Here is a 17,784-nt window from a genome sequence, read left to right as displayed (position 1 = left end):
AAGTCCAGAAAGCAACTTTTTGGGAAGGGTGTCCAGAAGTCCATATCACTGAAGAGTACAGGGTTGGGCCACGACAAAACTAACTTAGGCTTTGTCTACACCAGTGGTTCCCAATCAGGGATCTGGGGCCCTCAGGGGGGCTACAAGCAGATTTCAGGGGGTCCATCAAAATAATCCAGAGAGCAGGACCGGTATTAGACTCACTGGGGCCCAGGGCAGAAAGCTGAAGCCCGAGCCCCACCGCCTGGGACTGAAGTCTGAGCAACTTACCTTCATAGTGCCCCCTGCGGCATAGGTCCCCGAACAGTTGCCCTGCTTGCCACCACCTACTGCTAACCCTGGCTTTTAATCTACTGGATATGCAGAAACAGCAGTTGTGGCACAGGTGGGCAGTGAAATTTTTATAGCATGATGGGTGGGACCTCAGAAAGAAAAAGGTTGAGAACTGCTGGTCTACACCACCACTTTTGTTGGTAAAACTTGTCAGCCAGGGGTATGAAAACACCCCCACCCCCCGCTCCTGCCCCCGACCGACCGACATAAGTTTCACCAGCAGAAGTGCTGGTGTGGACAGCGCTATGTCGGCAGGAGAGCTTTCAGCAGTAAAGCTGTGCCACTGGAAAGTCTGTTGTGTAGACAGCCTTAATTTGGTTGTCAATGTTACCTTCCGTTTAGACAGTTTCTTTCAATAATTATTTCAATTCAATCCAAGTATTTTAATGCAATCTGCATTTTTGTAACAAGTTATTCTCCATCCATGTGACAGTAGTGAAGAATTACCAGTTTTTCTTCAAATGCTTATTTGTCTTCAGAACAGATCTGGAAATTGTTAGACCAAACATTTTCAGCGGTTGGTAAAAATAAGGTTTGAAACAGAATCCTCACTGCAACCTTATCTTTTGAGCCATGGGTGCATAACAATTAAGCCAATTTTAGGAAATGGTAGCAAAGATACTTTTTCAGAACAAGATATAAAGCACCATCTGGCATTTCACTCCTTGAACACTGTCATTTACTCCATTCTTTTCATACATATTAAGCCCTTTACTACGGGGAAGACTTATGTAGACATTGACATTAATCCTCTACTCTGTCATACTTTGGCTAGCACCAGAAAAAACAGGAATCTGCTAACCTATGCAGACGCATACGTATGCTACAAAAATTCCAACATCTAATCTGATGCCACATCTTAAGGAACACACTACATTCATGTGCCTAATACTTAGTTTCAATAATCTGGCCCCCCCAGGAGAGTGCAGGGTTAGTGTATTTTCAAAATCCTTGTTCAAAAGGATTACCGGTAGATTTAGTCCTTTCATTCAGGTCAATTTGACTACATATTTGAGGTTAAGACCAGTGACCAGAAAAATATTTAATGACCTACACAATCTCACTTAATATTTTCCCTACATTCTACGGCACTTGCATACAAAGGCAGAGTATAGCTTTTAGTTATAGTATGTTCTGTTCTGAGGGACAAGAATAATATTTCAGAGAAAAAAACATGCAAGTGAAAAGCAGACAACACTGAGACCAACTCAGTCCTGATTTAAGAAACAGGATTCTTATTAAAAAAAATAAGGGGGTGGAGGTGTTTTAGAGAAGCAATCACTCAGACCTCAGTGATTCAGAAGCCAAATTAGCAATCAGCATTACCCAAAAGAGCCACAGTAGTGTGAATTCACTTCACTTAGTTTCATTTACTGTAGTAGTATATATTTTTAATGTATAAAACTTTCACAGCCAATAAATTAATAATTTAGAGTAAGCTGATAATTTAATTGGTTAACAACATAGTAAGAACATCCTGATTGGTTAAAAATTAAATCACACTGTTTTAATATCAGGTCTCCTGCAGCTCTTTGCAGCACACATTAAAGAGTCACTTGCAGCTCGTGAAGCCTCAGTCAGAGTATCACTGTTTTAGAGCAACAGATCCATAAAAAAAAAAAACACAGGGGCTAGACTACTCTACTTTTAAAATGATTTATGGTGAATCATTCATGCTAGGATGCAGAACTGCACTAAGGACATAAGGATTCAGGTGCAATTCCCATCAGTGGCAAGAGCAACACCACCGCAGCTGCTGGCAATACACCTCTACCCCGATATAACGTGGTCCTCGGGAGCCAAAAAAATCTTACCACGTTACAGGTGAAACTGCATTGTATCGAACTTGGTTTGGCCTCAAGCATTTCTGTTATTAATAGTCTCTTCCTGACCCATCCAACCCCCCCGCTTCTTATCCCCCGACTACCCTCTCCAGAGAGGCTCCCAAGACCCCTGCTCCTTGTCTCCTGTCTGCCCCCTCCAGAGACCCCCCTCATCACCCCTAGAGCCCCACCAAACTCCCTGCTCCCTGTCCCGACTGCCCCGACCCCCATCCATACCCCCATCCCAACAGGCCCTCCCGGGACTCCCATGCCCTATCCAACACCATTCCCTGACCGCCCTGCCCCCAGAACCTCTGAACCATCCAACTCTCCCTGCTCCCTGTCCCCCCCGCAACCCTCTGCCCCTTATCCAACCCCTTGGCTCGGCACCCTTAACAAGCCGCTCAGAGCGGCGTGTCAGAGCCAGACACACTGCTCCGCCGGAGCACGCAGCCCCGCTGCTTTACCGCGTTATATCCGAATTCATGTTATATCGGGTCACGTTATATTGGGGTAGAAGTGTACTAGAATATACCTGATGCAAGAAATAGCTACATATCCATGTGCTTAGTTGTGGGACAAATAAGGCAAAGGAAAGAAGCTGAAGGTCAGAGAAGATAAGGGACAAGTGAACTGAGCATAGACTAAGCTTCAGTGAGAATTTACTGGCTCATTTTATTCAATTTCTACATGAAAATGGAAGGAGTATAGAACTCCAACTAAGTTACCCAGTGTATTCAAAAGTGACACCAGATCACAAGTAACAAGCTCAAATACCAAGTGTGAACCAACTTAAAACAGATTTAAAATTATGAATATGCCACACTAACTCTCAGGAAGATAGGTTGATCTGTATTTTCTTGTTGGATTTGCTCTACAGCAGGCTCTCTCAAGCTGTGTAGCCAGGCTGCATTGGTAGGGAGTGAATAGTATCTGGGCGAGGCTTGGAACTCACTTCCTGTTTTCAAGAGGGTAAGTTAAAAATGTAAGAAAATGCAATTTGCTGCATGGACGTCTCAGTTTTTTGTATGCTTGTACCAGCTTTAGTTACAATCTGTCTGTCAGTCATCCACCCTTCAGCGCTTCCTCTGCAATAACTCTTCTTGGCCATCCTTGGGAGCCGCTACAATACCAGCATTGAGAACAAGATAACTCTTCTCCACTCTAAGTGCTCCACTTATTGGTGACTACAGCCAACCCACAATCATCAGAAGGAAACTGTAGCAGATAGCAGCTCCCAGGCCTTAATCTCCTTTATCTCCCATTCTGTTGTTCTCCCTTTGGAGCCCTACCCTCAAATTCCATTGAAGGCTAATCCCAGTTTTAAGTTTGAATAGGTTTTTCCACAACTAGAAATGACACTTTGTAACGAAATGGATGAGCTTCTGATTGTTTAATTATAAACTTTATAGCTTTGGCCAATGTGAACATGGGGCCTGAACTAATCTCCTTTGACAGGAGAGCAAGGTGTGATAGTAACAGGTTTCAGAGTAGCAGCTGTGTTAGTCTGTATTCACCAAAAGAAAAGGAGGACTTGTGGCACCTTAGAGGCTAACAAATTTATCTGAGCATAAGCTTTTGTGAGCTACAGCTCACTTCATCGGATGCATTCAGTGGAAAATACAGTGGGGAGATTTATATACACAGCTCTCCCCACTGTATTTTCCACTGAGTGCATCCGATGAAGTGAGCTATAGCGCACGAAAGCTTATGCTCAAATAAATTTGTTAGCCTCTAAGATGCCACAAGTCCTCCTTTTCTTTTTCTGATAGTAAAGAGTTTCAGAATCACTTGCTCTAAAAAGATAAGTGCAATAATTATATACAACAGGGAACGTAAACAAAGATACATAAAAAAGGAAATTCCTTTGTGGTATTTAAACCTGTAACTGAAACTTTCCAAAGTTACTTATATGCCAAATAACCCCTTTTCAACATGTATAAAATACTCCCAAATACAGTGGTGTCCTTCTAACGGCACATTCAGAGGGGGTGTGTGTGTGTGGAAGAGTATATCTCCATGCTGGTTATTGTCCAAAAAATCTTGGGCCAAGATTTTTTTTTAAATCATATATAAATTTTTGCTTTTAAGGCCATATTTAGGCACCTAAATAAATTGCCTGATTTCCAAATATAGATTTAGTATCTTAAGTTTAGACCTCCATTTCTGATAGTCTTACCTGACACCTTGTGTAAGTCTAACAAAGGAAAATTAAACATTATCTACAGGAAAAAAAGTGCGCGCGCACACACACACACACACACACACACACACAAAGAGTAGCAGCTGTGTTAGTCTGTATTCACAAAAAGAAAAGGAGTACTTGGCACCTTAGAGGCTAACAAATTTATCTGAGCATAAGCATTACACTGAATGCATCCGATGAAGTGAGCTGTAGCTCACGAAAGCTTATGCTCAAATAAATTTGTTGGTCTCTAAGGTGCCACAAGTACTCCTTTTCTTTTTACACATTAAGAGAAGAAATAATCTAATCCAACAAAGAATACGAGCAAATTCCTCACACCCAATAAAAACTGCATTGTCTGCTGAGAAAAGCAGGGAAATACTTGTTCATACTTATAGGTAGTAGGTACTTCAAGGCAGGAACAGTGTCCATGTGTATATATCTAGTAGGATGGGGTCCCTGGGTGTTATCAACAATAATTAAGATTAAATTATTTATAGAATATTTCCTTCCTGTGTTTGCCTCCTCTCCATGTTTTCTGTCCAGTCCATCTCTCTATTCATTTTTTACTTAAAGATCATTTCTATCTGCTCTATGAAGTACATAGCACATTAATAAAGTCTGTCCCCTTAGCTCAGCAAAACTACTAGATTCCTACAGAAGGAGCTTCAGTGGTCAGAAATATTAAAGGGTCACTTAGCTTCTACGAGCACACAAAACAGATTGATGCACAGCTCAAAGAGTTACAGAAGTAGATGCCTTGATTTCTTATTTAAGCACAGTCTCTTATCAGTAATTAAATTAAAAATGCAAGTTTACTGATTTACTTCCAAATTTAAAATAGAAAAGCTTAAAAGGTTCCTAAGACAACAGAGTCATCCACACATTGCAGACTAGTTAAAATATGCTCTAGTTCAACCACAAGTTATTGGGATCATTGCAAGAATTAGAAGGCAATTCTCTGGGCTGTTAGCAAAAGATCAGACAGATAATCACAGGTTTCAGAGTAGCAGCCGTGTTAGTCTGTATTCGCAAAAAAGAAAAGGAGAACTTGTGGCACCTTAGAGATTAACAAATTTATTTGAGCATAAGCTTTTGTCACGGCTAACCTGGTAGCTGAACTTTGTGACTTTGTCCTCACCCATAACTATTTCACATTTGGGCACAATGTGTACCTTCAAATAAGCGGCACTGCGATGGGTACCTGCATGGCCCCACAGTATGCCAACATTTTTATGGCTGACTTAGAACAACGCTTCCTCAGCTCTCGTCTCCTAATGCCCCTACTCTACTTGCGCTACATTGATGACATCATCATCTGGACCCATGGAAAAGAAGCCCTTGAGGAATTCCACCATGATTTCAACAATTTCCATCCCACCATCAACCTCAGCCTGGACCAGTCCACACAAGAGATCCACTTCCTGGACACTACGGTGCTAATAAGTGATGGTCACATAAACACCACCCTATATCGGAAACCTACTGACTGCTATTCCTACCTACATGCCTCTAGCTTTCATCCAGATCTCACCACACAATCCATTATCTACAGCGAAGTTCTACCATACAACCGCATTTGCTCCAACCCCTCAGACAGAGAAACACCAACAAGATCTCTATCAAGCATTCTTACAACTACTATACCCACCTGCTGAAGTGAAGAAACAGATTGACAGAGCCAGAAGAGTACCCAGAAGTCACCTATTACAGGACAGGCCCAACAAAGAAAACAACAGAACGCCACTAGCCATCACCTTCAGCCCTCAACTAAAACCTCTCCAATGCACCATCAAGGATCTACAACCTATCCTGAAGGACGAACCATCACTCTCAGATCTTGGGAGACAGGCCAGTCCTTGCTTACAGACAGCCTCCCAACCTAAAGCAAATACTCACCAGCAATCACACACCACACATCAGAACCACTAACCCAGGAACCTATCCTTGCAACAAAGCCTGTTGCCAACTCTGTCCACATATCTATTCAGGGGATACCATCACAGGGCCTAATCACATCAGCCACACTATCAGAGGCTCATTTATCTGCACATCTACCAATGTCATATATGCCATGTGCCAGCAATGCCCCTCTGCCATGTACATTGGTCAAACTGGACAGTCTCTACGTAAAAGAATAAATGGACACAAATCAGACATCAAGAATTATAACATTCAAAAACCAGTTGGAGAACACTTCAATCTCTCCGGTCACATGATTACAGACCTGAGTGGCTATCCTTCAGCAAAAAAGCTTCAAAAACAGACTCCAACGAGAGACTGCTGAATTGGAATTAATTTGCAAACTGGATACAATTAACTTAGGCCTGAATAGAGACTGGGAGTGGATGAGTCATTACATACAGTAAAACTATTTCCCCTTGTTATTTCTCCCCCTGCCCCACCCCCCACTGTTCCTCAGACTTTCTTGTTAACTGTTGAAAACAGCCCACCTTGATCATCACCACAAAAGGTTTTCCCTCCTTCCTGCTGGTAATAGCTCATCTTAAGTGATCACTCTCCTTACAGTGTGTATGATAAAACCCATTGTTTCATGTTCTCTGTGCGTGTATATAAATCTCCTCACTGTATTTTCCACCGAATGCATCCGATGAAGTGAGCTGTAGCTCACGAAAACTTATGCTCAAATAAATTTGTTAGTCTCTAAGGTGCCACAAGTTCTCCTTTTTTTTAATATAAACAGATAATCACATTCCTTCTAGCCCTAAAATCAGAATCTATAAGCTATTAAATTTTTACCTTCACATATGCAGTATGAGCAATTAAAATTGATATGGAAAACATAGCTTTTCCATTTCCAGCCTTGAGTTTAAGTAACTTACACTTGCATGAATGCCTCTTTTTTAGGTTAAAATGTACATACCTCTATCTAGCCTGAGGAAACTGAGCCATCAAATGTGTGTACACTTCCTGTATTAGTTTCCTGTTGAGCACCAGCTGCATCCCAGCTTCCTTTTTTATGAACCATGGAACTGCGACCGTTTCATTGCATGGATTGGGTGAACTTAAAGTTCACTACAGGTAAATAACTGCTTGTTGGTAACTGAGAGCTTATTTAATCAAGTTCTTTGGAAGATTAAAAATCATTTGTAACACATCAACTCAATTATTACAAGATCTGAGATTAAGTCACAAATTACTCAAGTAAGGAATTTACTCTGAGGCATTTTGCTTGTTGAATGCTCATATTTAATAAGTTTTCATTAGAACAAAGTTAAACTATTTTTGAAAGTGGTTTCAGATGCAAAGCCATGTTTTAAATGGCTTCACGGCCTACTTACAGCATTCATATTACTTCTCTAGAAACCAAGGCTAAATGTGCTTCATAATGCATGGAATCAGGGACACAGTGGAATTACATGGATCCCAATTCCACTCATACTGACCTGCAGTTGGATGCGTACTGTATCATAGAATATCAGGAGTGGAAGGGACCTCAGGAGGTCATCTAGTCCAACCCCCTGCTCAAAGCAAGACCAATCCCCAATTTTTGCCCCAAATCCCTAAATGGCCCCCTCAAGGATTGAACTCACAACCCTGGGTTTAGAAGGCCAATGCTCAAACCACAGAGCACAAGTATTAACCAACAGTGTTAACTATGTAACTGACCGATTCCAATAAATTAATGCACTGTTAGCATTACTAAAGTTCATATTTTAGTTTCTATTTTCAATTAAAAAAATAGAAAGTCCAAGCTATTTACCTGTAGAATCTACAAGTTCCAGCTGCCTTACTTCTGCTGAGCACGAGACTTTCCTATATCTATTGTCTACGTATTTAATAGTGCAATTAGTAACTTGGATTGCAATGATAGCAAGACACTTCTCAGAGGACATCTCCAATGCAAAATATATACAAGTGTTCCTAAATAGAGGTGAAACAGTAGTGAAGGCAACTGATTTTAACTCTGGTTAGCAGCTCAAATTCAACTCTCCCCTCCTTCCCCTATAAGCTTTAGCTGCTAAGGAGAGTTAGAAGGCAAGGTGCCATGTCTTCACTACTTAAAGTCAAGTTAGCTAACCTGAGGTAAGCATACAGCCTTTTTGCAGTGATGCTATACTCTATTACTTTCTGTACTTATTTTGCAAGTTCACAAAGTAACCAAAGGTTTCAGAGTAGCAGCCGTGTTAGTCTGTATTCGCAAAACAAAAAGGAGTACTTGTGGCATCTTAGAGACTAACAAATTTATTTGAGCATAAGCTTTCGTGAGCTACAGCTCACTTCATCGGATGCATTCAGTGGAAAATACAGTGGGGAGATTTATATACATAGAGAACATGAAACAATGGGTGTTACCATACACACTGTAACCAGAGTGATCACTTAAGGTGAGCTATCCACAACAGTGGTTCCCTTAACCCACCCAGCAATATTGTTAATCTATCCAACTATACTCTTAGCCCAGCAGAAGAATCTTATCTGCAGACTTTGGATACTGAAGTTTTACTTCCAGTATTGCATGTAAAAAGGAATCTAAAAACACAATACTTTATTCAAATTGGTTTAGAGCTAATTTGATCAAAATTCCCTTTCAAAAGTGACTTCTAAACTGAGACCAAGCATGGAAAATTTCAGCAGTTTACAAGGACCTATAAAAAATAAAAATGAAGGTTTATCTTCATCACCAAAACAGAAGGTGTAGTAAAATGGCACACAATCCCAGGTAAATGGCTGTTCACAGTGCCTTAAGAAACTGATATTATCTTCCTGATTATCTTAACTCCAAACTATTTCCACCCCCAAAACAATTTTCACCCCACCAAAGACGTTATAGGGATGTAACATTAACTTGCTTATTTTTTGAACAAACAAGTAGTTTCAGGTTGTACACATTCCTTTGAGTCTCAATTTTTTTTCTTTTTTGGGGGGGGAGGGGAGGCGGGGCGGGAGGAGGTTAAAGATTTCTCTCTGCTTTACTGCTGTGTGAAAGGTTGAGGAAACTGACCATCAATGAAATGCTTCAAACATGAAGCATATAAAGTGAAAAATAAAATGTTTTGCCCTTTAAAGTTTAGTGATATTCTGTGTTCCTTGCAGTAACAGTAAGTAAAAATGTCAGATTTTTTTTTAAATTTTGTGCCTTTCTACAGTTTGTGGATGTAATTATTTGTTCACCAATTCCAATACCTATTCACTACTTTTTCAGCTAGTTTGTTGCTTTGCTGACTCTTGACATTGTTTGTGTCTGCTTACCCCATGGTTAACACCATTAATAACCATGGAAGCTAACAGTGTTTAACTTTTGCCAGTGTCCTACTCTGACACAATGGCTTCCTGTCACTGGTTGAGCACACATTTTTTGAAGCATGGATAAGACCACGTCCAAGTAATTGGTTTTGACTGATCATCCTTCCTCTCAGCTCTCTGTCCAGTGGATGTCCCAGAATATTGTGCCCTATGTGTGTGTGTCTTCTAGGCATTCTATCCCACCACAATGCAGTATTGCAATTTATGAGATAACTAAAGGCCCATCAGTAAAAGGACAAATTATATTTACCCCTTCTGTGGGTAGCTGTGGTGTCAGATTTCACTCAAGTATATGAAAGGAGGCATAGCACAAAAAGTATCCTGAAAGCATCAGACTACTTAATTTGTATCATCATCATAAACCACCAACAACTCATTTCAAGAGGGCTAGAAGTCTGGGCAAAGCCAGACTAAAGAGAGAAGTTCCTCTCCATGCTGCCTAACCACAGGAAGGAAGTGAAGCAGTTGAGAGTCATACCTCTCTTGGGCAACACCAGGTGCTCACAATTCAAGTGCTGTGGTGAGCATGGGCCTGATAAAATTCAGAAGCTTACAATGCTTTTGGTGACTTAGCCCAAGAGTAGGTATATGCAGAGGCCTCCCTAAGGAAGAAACAGCAATTATTGGAGCCAGAAAGTGGAAGAGGAAATCTTAGAACTCTAGACCTCCTGCCTTCCAGTTTTGTGCTCATTACCCAGTGGTTCTCAAACTGTGGGTCAGGACGCCAAAGTTGGTCATGACCCCATTGTAATGGGGTTGCCAGGGCAAGTATTAGACTCACTGGGGCTGAAGCCCGAGCCCTGCCACCTTGGGGTGGTGGGGCTCAAGCTCCACCCTCATACCCCCACCGGGGGTTATGCAGTAATTTTTGTTGTCAGAACAGGGCTGAGGTGCAATGAAGTTTGAGAACTGCTGCATAAGCTAAGAAGGCCTTTTCTCAATGAGAACAGCAGCAATTCTTACAATACTGTGTTTCTGATAATTGCTTAAAAATCTCTAAAACCCACCTCTGCAGAAGGTCAAGAGAGAATGGAGTTAAGCTTATAGTCCATACGGATCAGGCACGTCCACAGCATGGACACACTGCACTTGGAATGTCAAACTTGATTAACTCAAACCAACTCTACTGCACATGAGCAAAGGCTTAAAAAAGCACTCAAATCAAGACTGATTTTTACCAAGCAGCTAGAAGACACTTCTTATTAAGGGCTATTCCCATGCAAAATTTCCATGTCCTTCACCCAAGTCTATCAGCCTGAAACGGTTTTAAAAAAAAAAATTGCAGATTTAAGTAGTTTGGGCAGGGGAAGAATTTTCCCATTAATTTCGCAAAGACAGAAGTATTTTTACTCATCTTTTCCAAACAGAATTTCAATATTGGACAGAAACCAGGGATAGTAAATTTCAGTTTGAAAGGTGGTTAAAATGGAAGTAACTAAGACAACCGTAGCTGTTGCTACAGCTATATTATACAGAAACAGAAGGTAGATTTTGTTTCAGTTCAGAACCATAAAGTTGGAACCACAGAGAGCTATACTCCTAATCTTCTCTTGCCTTAACTATAGATTTCCACTCTATGCGGCTAAATTCAGTGCCTTGCATGACGACAGGTTTCAGAGTAGCAGCCGTATTAGTCTGTATTCGCAAAAAGAAAAGGAGGACTTGTGGGACCTTCGAGACTAAAATTTATTTGAGCATAAGCTTTCATGAGCTACAGCTCACTTCATCAGATGCATTTGATCTGTAGCTCACGAAAGCTTATGCTCTAATAAATTTGTTAGTCTCTAAGGTCCCACAAGTCCTCCTTTTCTTTTTGCGAATACAGACTAACACGGCTGCTACTCTGAAGCCTGATTATTAATTGAGGATGCTGTGGCCAATTTGGAGGTTTAAACTGATTTTCTTGAAAGTGGGAATCATTAGCAAGAGAGAAGCAGCAGTTTAAACAATTAAATATTGGTATCTCTAAAATTCTGCACCTTGCTTGATTCAGTTTAACGTTACTGCGTGTCTAGGGAATCGAGGTGGGTGGACTTGTTTCTTTCACCCAGCAATTCAATAAACTACAGGCAATGTAGCAGAAAACCGCAGACTACCTCCTGCCTTAAACTAAGTTCTTCACACCTCTATGCTTTTCCCACTGATTTGAGACATTTATACCCACACTACTGTAGGGAGGGAAGTGCTATAAGCTGTAACATAAGCTACAGAAGGACTTATAAAGAAGCAGCAGGAGATGGACTGTATTCCCATATGGCTGTGCAAACTCAAGACGTCCACAGTTCTGCACCAAATTTAAACCCAACAATACACATGATACTTTAGCAGACTCAAACTGAGTACCAGAATTGGTGGCAATTCCCTCTCACCGATTCCTTTGGCTAACATGGCATATGATCCATTCATTATGGCTTGGATTTTCAAAGGAGCTTAAATAAATTAGATTCCAAATTCTCCTTGAACTTTGATGGGATGTCGGTGCCTAAAGAACAGAAAGTCATTGATAGGTTGTTGATATTACAAGTCAGTTAAACAAAATCCATCTAGACTACTGTTATTATAATAATGCATGTTACTTATAGCAGTGGTTCTCAACCAGGGATACCTCCCTGGGGGTACACAGGGGTCTTCCAAGGGGTACATCAACTCATCTAGATATTTGCCTAGTTTTACAACAGGCTACATAAAATGGAGTAGGGAAGTCAGTATAATCTAAAATTTCATACAATGGCTTGTTTATACTGCTCTATATACTGAAAGTTTAAGTACAATATTAATAGGTTTCAGAGTAGCAGCCGTGTTAGTCTGTATTCACAAAAAGAAAAGGAGGACTTGTGGCACCTTAGAGACTAACAAATTTATTTGAGCATAAGCTTTTGTGAGCTACAAGTGAGCTGTAGCTCACGAAAGCTTATGCTCTAATAAATTTGTTAGTCTCTAAGGTGCCACAAGTCCTCCTTTTCTTTTTACAATATTTCGATTTATTTTATAATTATATGGTAAAACTGAGAAAGTAAGCAATTTTCAGTCATATTGTGCCAAGATACTTTTGTATTTTTATGCCTGATTTTGTAAACAAATAGTTTTTAAGTGAGGCAAAATTTGGGGGTATGCAAGACGACTACCGTACTCCTTTTAGGAGTCTGGTAGTCTAGAAAAGTTGAGAGCTACGGGCTTAAAGTATTATGTATGTATGTTAGGAGGTTCCAAGGAGGTTCCAAGGCACATCTTTCCTGATTTGTAGGGATGCACACATTCAAATGCTAAAAAGTTAAAATTTAGAATATTTATGATTACGGCTAACAAGATCTAGGGCATTTTAGTTTTGGTACTAGATCAAAGGTCTAGCAGGAAGAAAGGGACTGCTATACTTAATCAGACCAGAGATCCATCTAGTCTTGCATTTGTCTCTGAAAGTGACTTATACTAGATATTTTACAGGAAGGAGCAAAATATTCCATAATGGATACTTATGAAATCACATGGTCATAGAATTAGTTTTTTTTATCAGTTCCTTTTCAAATGTATCATTGTCCCTTCTCTTAGTACAAAAATCAAATAAAAAGCACCCAGATTACCTGCTCTATACTGTTCATTATTTTGTATAATGATTATATCTTCTCCGATCTCCTAATCATTTTACTTTCCTCATTTCTAATTTTCTCTGTGCTTCTAATCTTGCAAAAGAGCCCATTTTTAAATGATGTGGTCATCATATTGCCAGCTACATTTATTACTACAAATAATTTCAAACCTCAGCAAGTCAGAGGTATTTTATGATCAAAGTCTAGTTTCAGATTTTCTGTATCAGAGAGAGGGAAAAAAGACTCTGGGGAACCTGTCTGGAACAAACTGTCACTTTAGGGCAAACAAATTTATTCTAACATGCCAACCATACATCCAGCTACAAGGTAATCAGAGTAAATGCATCAGTTACAGGTCATGAATAAACACAACCATAAGTCATTACATACATGCACATACAGATCTGTCAGAGTTTCACCATATAAGCAAGTTAACAAAATCTTGGACATGTTCCATCTTGTATCAGAAGCAATGTTTGTCACCATTCTCCTGTTCAATTACTCCAGTCAGAGATTTTTAAAACAAGGTAATAATGGAAACATTGATCTACTAGTTCCAACATGTTGACTCAATTCGGTGCTTGTATGTGTATAAATCTTGCACATGTCAATATGCTCTTTTCTAAGAGACTCTTCTATGCTAATTTTTCCTTCAGCACACTCAAAGGAAAACAAAGATTAGCAGCATAAACTGCCATTTCACAAGACTGTACTTTGAAGTTTGCCATATTCATGTATTTCCAGTGACCAAAAGCTTCAGATATAAGTTTTAGGATAGTAAAGTAATTTCTATTTTATTATGAAAAAGTTAAACCTTTACTGACCGAAGATAACTCTGAACATTTATAGATCTACTGTAATATACTATACTACTATAATATACTATACATACAATATGATGGGGGCTAATTTAGCTACAACTAATCAGGAGAAAGATTTTGGAGTCATCGTGGATAGTTCTCTGAAGACATCCACACAGTGTGCAGTGGCAGCCAAAAAAAAACCAAACGGGATGTTAGGAATCATTAAAAAAAGGGATAGAGAATAAGACAGAGAATCTTATTGCCGTTATATAAATCCATGGTACGTCCATATTTTGAATACTGCATACAGATGTGGTCTCCTCATCTCAAAAAAAAAGATATACTGGCATTAGAAAAGGTTCAGAAAAGGGCAACTAAAGTTATTAGGGGTTTGGAACAAGTCCCATATGAGGAGAGATTAAAGAGGCTAGGACTTTTCAGCTTGGAAAAGAGGAGACTAAGGGAGGATATGATAGAGGTATATAAAATCATGAGTGGTGTGAAGAAAGTGAATAAGGAAAAGTTATATACTTGTTCGCATAATATAAGGATTAGGGGCCACCAAATGAAATTAATGGGTAGCAGGTTTAAAACAAATAAAAGGAAGTTCTTCTTCACTCAGCACAGTCAACCTGTGGAACTCCTTGCCTGAGGCGGTTGTGAAGGCTAGGACTATAACAGGGTTTAAAAGAGAACTGGATAAATTCATGAAGGTTAAGTCCATTAATGGCTATTAGCCAGGATGGGTAAGGAATCGTGTCCCTAGCCTCTCTTTGTCAGAGGGTGGAGATGGATGGCAGGAGAGAGATCAATTGATCATGACCTGTTAGGTTCACTCCCTCTGGGACACCTGGCAATGGCCACTGTCGGTCGACAGGATACTGGGCTGGACGGCCCTTTGGTCTGACCCAGTATGGCCATCCTTATGTTCTTACTGCTTAGAATAATGCAGTACCATGATACTTCTTGACCCATTTCGCAAACCCACTTAAAAAAAAAAAAAAAAAGACTTCCTGGGCACTGCAATCTATAATGCCCTACAGTTTAATTGCACCTCATTTTCCCAGAAGCAAGCCTTATCCACAGGTAAACATGACACAAAGGACTCAAACAAATGACCAAACTAAACTATTCCTGATTGTGTTAATGTCAACCAACATGGCTTCCTCAATGAGAACTTGTTCACATGATGCTTTTGGCTTAAAAAATTCCCAGCATTGCTAACACTACATCCAGTGGATTTTCGCAAGTCTTATTGTAGACAAGGCAACAGGTTTTGTTCCATCCTTTTGTGATAATCTGCTCCAAGAATTTTTGCCATACGGCACTTTGAATAGCGGCTACTGCTTGGACTCTTGTCCCTGGCTAGCATTTCCACTGTTGCTACTACCAGTAAATATACACCAGCATGAAGTTTTTCCACACACAAAAAAGGGCTAACGCAGGCATAGTCTGAGTAGCCAAAAGAACACTTACATATGAACTACTGTAGTGTGCAAACCTCCCCGTTTGTATTGTATCACTTTCACAACACATTTGAGATTTGGAAGGAGTAAAGGGAATTTATAAAATGATCTACCAGCCTATCCTCCAAGCAGCACTGAATCTTACCCTCTCGTAGCTCTAGCCAGAAACAAAATGACATGACTATGGAAAAAGTTAAAAAAAAAAATGGACAAACATTTACACGGTATTGGAGGAGAAAGTATGCTATCCTATGAGTACCTGCTTTTACACTACATGAGATAACCCATGACTGGGCTGCAAGGGAGAACAAGGCAAAGAAAACTGCTTCCACGGAAAAATCATAACTCATTTTCCAATCTGTTTGCGATTTGGCATCAATGACTATTTTTGAATTAACAAACAAGCTTAAATGAAACTACTGGTTCTTTTTACAGGAACTCTATTAACGTTGCAACTCAAGTGGATCAACTTTAAAATATCTAGGAAGGAAGTTACTTTCATTCATTCTCTTTTGTTCATTACCTAACTAAAAAACAATCCTGCAATCCTTTTAGACAAACTAGTATTCATATATTCTCTGGCATTAGACAATGGACCAGAAGGCTGAACAAACAACATACAAAAAAAGTTAATGTCACTGAATATTTTAACTGTAATGTGAACAAGAATCAGGAAATGAAAGGATAAAGCTGGTAAAGTAACATTAAGTCAGCTCTATTCTACACAAGTGTCTTTAGGTGGCTGACACATGATATGTGGCATCTACCTTTGACAAAGACAGGATGGTTTCTGTCTCTTTTACGCATCTAGCTTGTCATAGCAGTGAAGTACTGGAGATCTGAAGTTAAAGTTAAAAAGCTTGTATGTGCAGCATACGCCAGGAAATAGCCAGGGGCTGAAGCCTCTGCCTCCAACCTCTGCTCCCAGTACACTTGAAATATACGCCTTCGGTGTTGAGGGTGCTGCCCAGTAGGCCCACTAAAAGTGGTTTAATACACGGAGACCTACACGTTCCGCTCCTGGGGGATTTTTGTTAGCAGGACGGCAGTGCAGACCCACCCTCGGTAACGAGCCCAAAGCAGGCGGAAGCCGCAGCTGCGAAGAGCAGGGCGAGCAAAAGGCGGGGTCCTCCCCCACCCCCAGCGAGGGCCGGGTGCCGGGAGAGCAGGGGGCTGCGGGACCCCCGTCACCGCGCTGGGAGCGGACGCGGGCGCTGAGGCCGTTCAGCACGGACGGAAGGCGCGAGCGGAGAGGCCGGGCCCCGCGGCCCTCCCGAGTGCTGTAAAATGTCGGCGGCTCAGCACTAGCAGGAAGTCGGGGCCGCGGGGGAGGCGGAAGCGAGCGAGCGCCCCCGTATCCGCCCCCTGCCCCCGGAAACACCCGCCAGCTCCCGGGGCCCGGAGATCGAAGCCCCTCCCGCAGACAAGCGGCCACCGCCCACCGACCCCGCTGCGCCCGGCGGGCCCAGATCCCCGGTCCTCCAGGGGCGCACACCGAGGGCGGCTCAGCGCACAGCGAACCCCGGGCCCGGCCCGGCCCGGCCCGGCCCGGCCGCTCCCTGGGGGAAGGGCCCCCCAGCCACGCGCACGCGGATGCCCGCGCTCGCCACTCCATGGCGGGCGCGGGGCGAGGCTCCCCCCGGGATTCGCTGGGTCCCGTTCCCCGCCGCACTCCCTCACCTCAGACTCTCCGCCGGGCGTTGGCAGCTCTGCGCGGGTTCTCCGGCGCTCAGGAGCAGGGGCACGCACGCTACGTTACCGCGCACGCGTACGGAGGGGCTGGCGCAAGAGAGGCTGTGGGTTGGGTCCGCCGCTCTGCGAAACTTCCCGACCCCGCGTCCTTGCGGTGGAAGCTCCGCCCCTAACCCCGACCTTCGGCCCCGCCCGCTCCGGGCCGGTCTCCACCCACTGCGGGTCAGGGGCCCGACCCTCCCCCGGTCCCTCTGCGAACGTCTATTTACGCGGCACCTCCCCATCCCCCTGGGCGCCCCATTGCACCCCTTGTGATAGAGCCCTACATCCCCCTGGGCGCCCCATTGCACCCCTTGAGATAGAGCCCTACATCCCCCTGGGCGCCCCATTGCACCCCTTGAGATAGAGCCCTACATCCCCCTGGGCGCACCCATCACCACAGCGCCCTGCCACATCCCCCTGGGCGCCCCATTGCACCCCTTGTGATAGAGCCCTACATCCCCCTGGGCGCCCCATTGCACCCCTTGAGATAGAGCCCTACATCCCCCTGGGCGCCCCATTGCACCCCTTGAGATAGAGCCCTACATCCCCCTGGGCGCCCCATTGCACCCCTTGTGATAGAGCCCTACA

The 17,784-nt window shown here is 42.3% G+C and overlaps 1 protein-coding gene across 9 annotated transcripts in view; it reads right to left on the bottom strand.

The window, feature by feature from the left end:
• CDC42 (cell division cycle 42) overlaps nt 1–17,366 on the bottom strand; it is a 49,846-nt gene extending 32,480 nt beyond the window's left edge. Inside the window, exons 1-2 of one of the 9 annotated variants that reach the window (XM_038376658.1) lie at nt 17,143–17,194; nt 11,979–12,091 (exon numbers count right to left, since the gene is read on the bottom strand). The gene's annotated coding sequence lies outside the window, so the exon portion shown is untranslated. Of the gene's footprint in view, nt 1–270; nt 351–7,101; nt 7,215–10,616; nt 10,640–11,952; nt 12,092–16,229; nt 16,302–16,522; nt 16,650–17,142 lie in introns of those variants that run through there. The other 8 variants (XM_038376659.1, XM_043500108.1, XM_038376657.2 and 5 more) reach the window with 8 other exon arrangements.
• Nucleotides 17,367–17,784: the final 418 nt, after the last annotated feature.

The sequence above is a fragment of the Dermochelys coriacea genome, chromosome 18 (assembly GCF_009764565.3).
Source record: "Dermochelys coriacea isolate rDerCor1 chromosome 18, rDerCor1.pri.v4, whole genome shotgun sequence".
NCBI classification, from domain to species: domain Eukaryota; kingdom Metazoa; phylum Chordata; order Testudines; family Dermochelyidae; genus Dermochelys; species Dermochelys coriacea.
Note: the sequence above shows the minus strand (reverse complement) of the source record. Positions and strands in the feature narration are given on the sequence as shown.